Source organism: Momordica charantia, assembly GCF_013281855.1.
Source record: "Momordica charantia cultivar OHB3-1 chromosome 5 unlocalized genomic scaffold, Mcharantia_2.0 BLBB01000005.1, whole genome shotgun sequence".
Classification (NCBI taxonomy): Eukaryota; Viridiplantae; Streptophyta; class Magnoliopsida; order Cucurbitales; family Cucurbitaceae; genus Momordica; species Momordica charantia.
The window spans coordinates 22,284,345-22,293,347 of NW_028275163.1; the positions used below are offsets into that span (position 1 = coordinate 22,284,345).

At 37.0% G+C, this 9,003-nt stretch overlaps 1 long non-coding RNA gene across 1 annotated transcript; it reads right to left on the minus strand.

Moving 5' to 3' along the window:
- Positions 1-2,195: 2,195 nt before the first annotated feature.
- Positions 2,196-2,976, minus strand: LOC148211546 (uncharacterized). The gene is made up of 2 exons (XR_015791069.1): positions 2,609-2,976; positions 2,196-2,483 (listed from the first exon to the last, which is right to left on the minus strand). It is a non-coding gene; the product is annotated as an uncharacterized LOC148211546 (long non-coding RNA).
- Between the last annotated feature and the right edge of the window lie 6,027 nt (positions 2,977-9,003).

Sequence of the window (9,003 nt, forward strand, 5' to 3'; positions counted from 1 at the left end):
TTAACGAAGAAAAATGTCTTGCATAGTTCCAACCTCTAAGATTCAAGTATATGATAAAATAATATTTTTATTTATGTTTTGGAACAAGTTGGAAATGAGAACAGGAGAAACTAATTTTAGCTGTTTCAAAATTTCTATACAATTGTGAGAATGTTCCCAAAAAGCAGGAACGTTATCAAACAGTCTCTTAATTTCCAAATCTAATCTTGTTTTTAACTATATGGACTAAATTGTTATTACTTTTCAAAGTTTAGGGACTAAATCGTTAGTTTAGTTCAAATTGAATATAACTTTTTGGAAGTAAATATAATCTAAGCTATTCAAAAAATAAATGTCACATTCTAAACGGTATGCCGTGTGCGCTCATTTCACCATTCCATTTTAACAACATTATTGAGTACAGATTTAATATTTTAAAGCAATAAGATGAAACTGGAAACTCCAATCCCTTCTTATAAAATACATTTATACATGTGAATTTGCCATATAATTACTTTTGGTTGGAGGAAAAAACAAGACCCGTATATTTTTTTAAAATTTAAATTTATTATTATTATTATTTTTTTTTTTTTGAGCTTGATCATTAATATATATGGTGATCGAGCTTGTATATTAGTGATGAAAATTATTTGAATAATGTACTGAAAATTCAACGTATTCTCCATTTTGGCCTCTACTCTTGTTTATAACTATACAGTTTGTTTTAATTGCAACATCAATTTGGGATAAATTAATGTTTTATCCAAGAGATTATTTAATTTCTACTATTTAAAAGTTTTACACTTAAAAATGAAAACAACCAAATTTTAATACAATCAGGCAATCAAAACCATGTGCCAGTATATTTAAATACGAGAAAATAAAAAAAATTGAACAAATCAATTAGTAAGTGAAAGAACTAACGTCATTGGTCCAAAAGGCTAGATTAGGGTCAATTGAGAGGAAAACTGCATGATGACCACAAACTTTAAGAATTACTTACTATGTATTTCATGATATTAAATGTTGTAGAAATACGTACAAATTGACTCAGATACTCACAGATATAAAAAAAATGGAAAACAAGAGTGAAATAACTAAAATTTCGAGATGCTTTATTGAATACTTAAGTTGACAACTCTTACACGTAGCTTAAAACATAAAAGACTAGAGGGAGAAGCGATCGATGGAATGGAAAGGATATTATAGATATGAGTTGAGTTTAGAGTTGATTAGCATAACATAAACTAAGGACGACTTGTTGACTAACACAAGTGCATCCTGGATTGCATGGGAGAAAAAAGCATGTAGTACCGCTGCATCCATCCCAATTGTCGGCACCCTTCATCATTTTTCTGGTGCCCATTCCATTTAAATACTTTGGCGCATCAGACACCAGTTCAATCCTTGCGTTTTCAGAAGACGAAGCGGATTGTGCTAAAGACACAGTAAATATCATCATCATAGCAATGATCACCGCTACCATCACACTTAATTTCTTCCCCTCCATCGCTATCGCAACCGCCATGGCTATTCTCTTTCTTTCTTTCTTTCGAATGAACTGTTCTTGCTTCCCTCTACTATACCCTCCATTTATAATAGCCTCGCAACTCCATGTGTAGAAGAATTGTGCGTTCCACTGCCACACGTAGAGGAAGTTTTGGAAAAATTGTACGTGTTGTTTTTCATTTGTTATTTTGGAGCTTCCACTGCCCCCATGCAAATTTTCTTCAGAGGGAACTATACGGTGGAACCACCACTGCCACTCAGGGGAGGAATCTTTCTGTTGGTATATTGTGAGGTGGAAATTCGAATTCATAATTTTCTAATGGGAGATAAATGCTTAACGAGCTTAATTAGGTTCAAGTTGACATATTATTAGGAAGGATCTAATATATATAGTTTTTTATTTTTCTTTCTTTTCATACCTCAATTATTCATTTTGGTGTTAAATAATTCAATGACTCCTAGTTTTTAGGGTTTTTTTTTTTCAATTTGGTAAAAAAAAAAATTAAATCAATATCGCCGATTGTTTATAAAAAAATAATCGAGATGTATATCTTTTCCGACTAAAAGTCTGGACGACTGCGGTTTGTGTCGGAAAAAAAACCTCATTTTTCTTGCCGTGAATCACTTCCTAATTAAAATACTAATACTTACACGAGGAAGCTAATAATCACGCAAAGATGGAAAGAATTGACCTCAGCATATTAAACTTCTTAAATGAAATCAAATGATATTATTTAAGAAAGAAAAATCACACTAACCTCCACTTTATTCAAACTGAGTCTTGCATAAAAGATAAAATTAATTACCTTCCTATATATTACTTATCATTTGATTCTAACGAGGAAGGCATGTTCCCGTAAAAGGTTCAGCTGGAAATGTAAAATGATCAAATTGAAAGCATTGGCATGCAGCACCGCAATGAGTGGAGTCGTTGCAGGGTTTCCCACGACATGTTCCCTGCAGGCCACCTTTTAACATTTTTCTCCATTCATTCACTGCAACAATTGAAATCTTTGATGTCAGTTCGCCATTTATAAATTTCGGGTGTTTCGAAATTTTGACATACGATATCGGTTGAGAATCGACATTAAAAGGTAAGAATTAATATCATTCAACTCACTAATTTCATGATCAGCGACGAGATTTTGATTTTCGATGTCAAAGACGACTGATTGTGCGGAAGAAGTGATGATAAACACCAGTGCCACCAACACCATGAACGCCAACTTCTTACCCTCCATTGATCTCTTTGGCAAATTGAGTTCAGTACCAGAGAAACAAATATGGGTTTGGGTATATATAGAGAATTATAAAAACAAAACAACCTTCCTATTTTAAACAAGAACATAACTAACCAAAACAAATTTATGACTAATTCAACTGCTTTTAATTAACATACTCATGCAGGTCCACCTCTTGATCAAGAATTTTTGTGTTTTTATTTAATGTGGGGGCTCCATCCACTGCAACTTTCAAATTAAGGAATCAATCTAAATATATAGGTTAAAAAAACATTTGATACCTATATTTTTCTAAAGAAACGATTTAGTTTTTTGTAAGTAGGTAACAATTTAGTCCCTATAGTTTAAAATTTACAACAATTTAGTGGTGAAATTTTTGTCAAAATTAAGTATCGATTTTTGTCGCATAACTATTTAATTTTTGTAATTTATTAAAACAATTTGGTCCTTTATTGGTTTATCGAATCTAAATATATAAGAAATTTAATAAAAAAAATTCACGATAGGGACTAAACCGTTATAAATGTAAAACTATTGAGACTAAATTGTTACATATTATAGTTTGAGGACCAAATTGCTTCAAATTTGAAAGTACATGGACGAAGTCGTTCCAAGCTCTTCCAACCCCAAGACTATTGTTTGGTTATTTTAATGCAACGGTCATCTCTCGGAGAACCAAACCGACCAACCCTCTAGAGAAACACTCGATGTCTTTTTTACTGGTTCAAAGATCCAAACAATCGAAGACATAATACAAAATCCAAGAAAAACCACACCAAACTAACCTCCGCTTTATTGATAAACAACAAACAAGCTCCTGAACAAGGATACATAGACGAGACGACCCAATTAGTTGAGGTCCACGTTATTTATATTGTTACAAGGACAATGGATCGACATAGCTAGACCACACAAAAGAAATTGCCAAAAGAAGATGCAAGGATTGTAGTAGTGGAGGGTAAAATGGAGGAGCTCGATGAAGGTCAAACACATACTCCTGCAACAATACCAACACCATCTGGACGGCAAAAGCAACCAGCATCGCAAGTGAGGCCAAGGAGGTTGCATGCCTTTCCAGCACATCCAAGGGCTGAATTGTGTTTCAGCATTTTTCTCCATCCACCATTATTTGAATTCTTCAAGTATTCCCCAACTACTCCATTTTTGTCATCAGAAGAAACAAATTCGATCACCATATTTTCAGTGGCCAAGGCCGATAATTGGCCACAACAGCAACTCATGAACACTACCAGTACTGCCACTAACACCATCATCACCCTCATCTTCTTGCCCTCCATTATTCTCTTTGCTTCTTTTAATTCTCTCAAATACGTTTCTTTTTTGTGTACCGATGGAGAACTTAATTTGCAGTATTTATAATGTGTGTGTTGGTGTGGTGTCGGACACGTATGTTTCATGAAGACCTGTGCGTCGTCGCCGTCGCCAGCTCACCACTTTTCTTCGATCTTTGTTTCATCGTCTTCTTCTTGCTCTTCAAACACTTGTGTGTAGCGTTGTTATTTTTGTTATTTGTTATTTGGGAGCTTCCTCCACTGCCACTCGTTATTTAATACACATATATATATATTGGCTGCCGATGGCGGTATTGTTTGTTTGATCTTGAAGGCCGGTGTGGTTGAGAATTGAGACTTTAGAGAGATTTTGGTGGGGAAGAATTGTGTGTTGTTCCACTACCACACACGTAAAGCCAAAGGAGTTTTTGAAGAATTGTGTTCGAGCTTCTGGGGTGGGAGATTTGAACTCATGATCTTTTGGTGAGAGAAATGTATCAATTAACATCAAATTGTGTAACATATATTCACCAACGTTTTCAAATATATTAATAAAATAATAATGTAAATTTGAATTTGGGGTGGGCGATCGAAGTCACGGAGATATATACTGTTGATGTATGGATTTCGACCTTCCAGTTTTCCTCCTCGCACACACCCAACTCGATGATACGGGAACTGATACCTGCAAAACCAAACCGGTGTGACCTTAATCGGGCTCCGATGCTAAGTTAACAAAGAGAGTTGAAAAATAGTGAGTCTCAAGTATGTTACTTGCCCCTACTTGCCCTAATTCAGAGTTGCAAGGCCCAACAATTGTTAATCAACAGAAGAGGGTGGATGTTGGGTTCGGGCCCGAACAGGTGTGTTTAACCTCTTGATGTAGATCCGAGCGGAAGAAGTCAAATGGTACCTTGGCCATTCTTCTAGGAAAACAATATTGTAATCCTTATAAGACAACAATATCCTACTCCCGGTAGGAATTGGTAATAGTGTTGAAAAATCATTTTCTTCATAGGATATGAGTTTCCTATTTTGGCTCCATAATCCCAACAATCTCCCACTTGGAGACAAAACAACAATTCTCTACCTCTCACTACATCAACAGTGTTTCATCATCTTGACACCATCTGTCAAGGCACAGTTCTGACTCCTTCATCAACGAACTGATCAATACTGCTTAGCCCTACCCAAGCATCGTCGGACTCTGCCCCGAGACTAGGCAGCTCTACGTGGTCTTGTCCCCCAGACTTAGACACATAGACACGTGCTCCCACTTGATCTAAGTAGTCCCCATCGCTTCCTTTCTCGATCAAACCCAACGACCTCTGAAGGAAGATTCCCCTTATGACTTGGCGCTCCTACCCAAGTCTGTCGCCACACTAGAAACAGAACTCGTACCCTACAATGCACTAATTCGCCTATGCGCTTTCATCAACTCGTCTGAACGTCTGACAGCTGAGGTATGAACTCGATGACCTATCAAATTCTCGTTTCCTTTTTCTGTACTTCTCAACCGTTTAACTTGCGCTGATGGCAGATTCTTCTTATCTGTTCTGGCCATCATTGTTGCTGGTCCTCTGAGGTCTCGCTCTGAACCATCTGTAGCTACTCTATGCATAGTTTGTCTCAGTGAACCCTTGGCAACCCCAAACTCTGACACACAAACAGAAGATCTTTCGTGGCCTGTTGTCACCACCCTGGATTCCCTCCTGAGCTTCCAGCAACCCTCACTAAACTCATTGTTGTAGCTATCATCATCTAGCTTCCATACGGATAACAAATTAAATCTGAAGCTAGGAGTATACCTAACGCCTTGTAGCACCAACTCGGCCCCTTCGCCTGTCTTCAAACAAACATCTCAAATTCCTCTCACCTTAAAGATACTCACATTCCCATCCTCATTGAGCCATAATCACTTGCAGTAAGAGATGAGAACCAACGTCTATCTGAAGCAACGTACGCTGATGCTGCAGTGTCCACAACCCACTGGTCTACAGATATGTTCCTCTAAACACAAGCTAGAAACTCCTCAATCTGTTCTTCTTTTCTTACAACATTTGCAGTAGTATTCCTCTTTTCAAGATCTTCTTTAAACTTCCTAAAAAAGCGTTTAACGTGTCCCTTCTTGTGGCAGTAATAACACTCTACTTCTCCATTGGAACTCACACTACTCCTACTATATCTCTGCTGTTGTTTCCCATTGTAATTCATCTTTGCCTTCCCTTTGTTCTGAGCTACCAAAGCTGATTCAACCCCGGTTTCTGCCCCCGAAGTAGATGCAGACATTTTCCCTAATTTTCTCCAGGCTTCCTCAAATATGGCAGCATCACAAATAGTTGTAAATTTCAAGCTATTTTCCCCTAGCGAATTCGACATCGCGGTCTTCATCGTCTTCCAACTATCAGGCAAAGACGTCAACAGCCTCATAGCTTTCACCTCATCGTCAATCTTGACACCCATCCCTTCTAACTTGTTCAAGATATTGGTGAGTTCATTAATGTTGGAATTCATCGAGGTTCCCTCCTCCATGTGGATATTAATATACTTTGTCCATAGAAGTATTTTTGTATTAGCAGAAGGTTTTTCATACCTGTCTTGCAAGGCCTTTAACAAATCTTTCGTTGTAGTCTCTTTCGCCACGAAACTACAAATATTCATTGATAACGCCATTCTAATGTTGGCAATGGCCTGCTCATCCATCTCATTCCAATCCTTGTCCGGCATCCCTGGTCTCTCCCCTAAAGTCTTGTGTATTTTCTTGCATGTAAGAAGATCTTTTACCTGTATCTTCCAAAAACTGAAATTCTCCTCATTAAACTTCAGGACCCCTTCATAATAATGGTGTGCTTGATATCTGTCACCCATGATGCTGCAACCTTACAGCTCTGATACCACTTGTTGGGAAATTGAAGACCCTGAATAATTTCCCCTTCCACAAAAATATCCAAACACAACCAAAATATATGAAAATAGGAAGAAAACTGTAAAAGCACAAGAATAACGACACAGCGAATTATACTGGTTCACCACTAAGGGTTACGTCCAGTCTTCCACTCAGATATGGGTAATCCACTAATAATTGTTTAAGGATTAGAATACAAAACTCTCCTAAAAAATATCCCGAGGTCCCAACAAAAGCCCTCTAGCTTCTAACTATTATAACACAATATACTTGGGTACAGAAATGAAAAACATTCACTAAACCCACTGGATACAGAATCCTTTTCAACACTGCCCACAACCACTCAAGTCTCTTTCATTTGGATTACGTACAAATGAAACCTTAACATAAAGGCTCTATTTATAAGAGACCAAATACCCTAATTCTTATAGGAAAACAATATTGTAATCCTAATAAGACAACAATATCCTACTCCCGGTAGAAATTGGTAATAGTGTTGAAAAATCTTTTTCTTCATAGGATATATAGGTTTTCTATTTTGGCTCCATAATCCCAACAACTTGAACATTACTTAATTTATTAGGTATATATTTTAGATTAAAATGTCGAAAGTTCAAATCATCGTTAAAGCATGAATAGAATAAAATGAAACTTGGCGGAGATCTTCCTCTGTAATGTCATTAAATATTTGACCATTCTAAGAGAGAGAAATATAAAAATAATAATTTATCAAATATTTGATGGTGTTAGGACTCATTCCTTATCAGCTTTAAGGAGATAAGTTTTTTCCTAAAATAAATAAATAACTATAAGAAAGATATTCATACTAAATTGAAATGATTTTGTTTAGTCCTTTCTAAATTTCATCATGCATCTCACTTTTCGAAAATATATTAGATAGATTAATTAATGAGAGCCGTTATTTTGCAACAAACTGGCAAAAAAAAAAAAGTTATATAAACAAAACTAATAGGCTACATAATTAGTTGTTGGAGCCCAAATGAGCGTAACTTACATATATCTCTGATCAAGAAGTTGCGAGTTCAATCCTAGCTATTTAGAATATAGCTCTCACATACTGTACTAACAAAAATAATTGCGGCAAATAAACCTGGCTATTTAGAATATTTTGTTTTAGTTTTTAAAATCAGGTCAAAAGAATCATTTTAATCCGAATTGCTAACTATTTAAAAACTCTTTTAACACACACATATATATATATAATAATTATTATTATTAGGGTCTAGTATTTGGAACGTTACATCTAGCAAACGCCAAACATTGTTTGAGTTCAAAATATTTGAAATTCTTTATAAATAGTCAATAGCAGACTCATGACATTGATTAAAATGAGTTTGATATAAATAGTCATGCCGACCCGAATTGGCATCAAGAGAATTTATGACAGTTTTTTTCCAAATTTTTTATTATTTGTAACTGTCATGAAAAGCTACAAACTTGTAGCAACGGTCCAAAGACTAAAATGGATTAAAATCTTTGCAATATTTAGAATCTTAAAAGTGTTCACGAGGGGTGGCAGGGGAAGCTCTCTGTTTATGCAAGGATATGCACAACAGTGTATTTCAGATTGCAGCTCGAACTCGGCCTCCGGACCGATCTGAATACTTGGGCGGACCTGCACAAAAAGGTGAGCACTCCGACGATCAAGTCAGTACAGGTCGGATTCCCAGTTTAGTTCGAGGTCAGAAATCATCGTACCTAATCGCGAAGTGAGGTCCTCTACTTATGGGTGGTAGTCCCGCTAATCTCGCGATGGTTACACCCGGTAATTTCGGGACCGTCGGTTACACCCGGTAATCTCGGGACCGACGATTACACCCGATAATCACGCCACTGATAGTAGCTCACATCGGCCCCCACCGAGCTTCCCGGTAGGTCGGACCTCGGCCAGGTTCACCTCGGCCCTCATACTTAGCATCTGTCAACGCTAGTGGTGGTGATCTCGGCCGTCCGAGCTGGGCATGACTCATGAGTCATCTTGGAGCACCAATAGGGGTCCTCCACGTGTCCAGGGTATTCTCTTCCCCAAACATTGGCCCCCTCTCTGTCTGGTCCG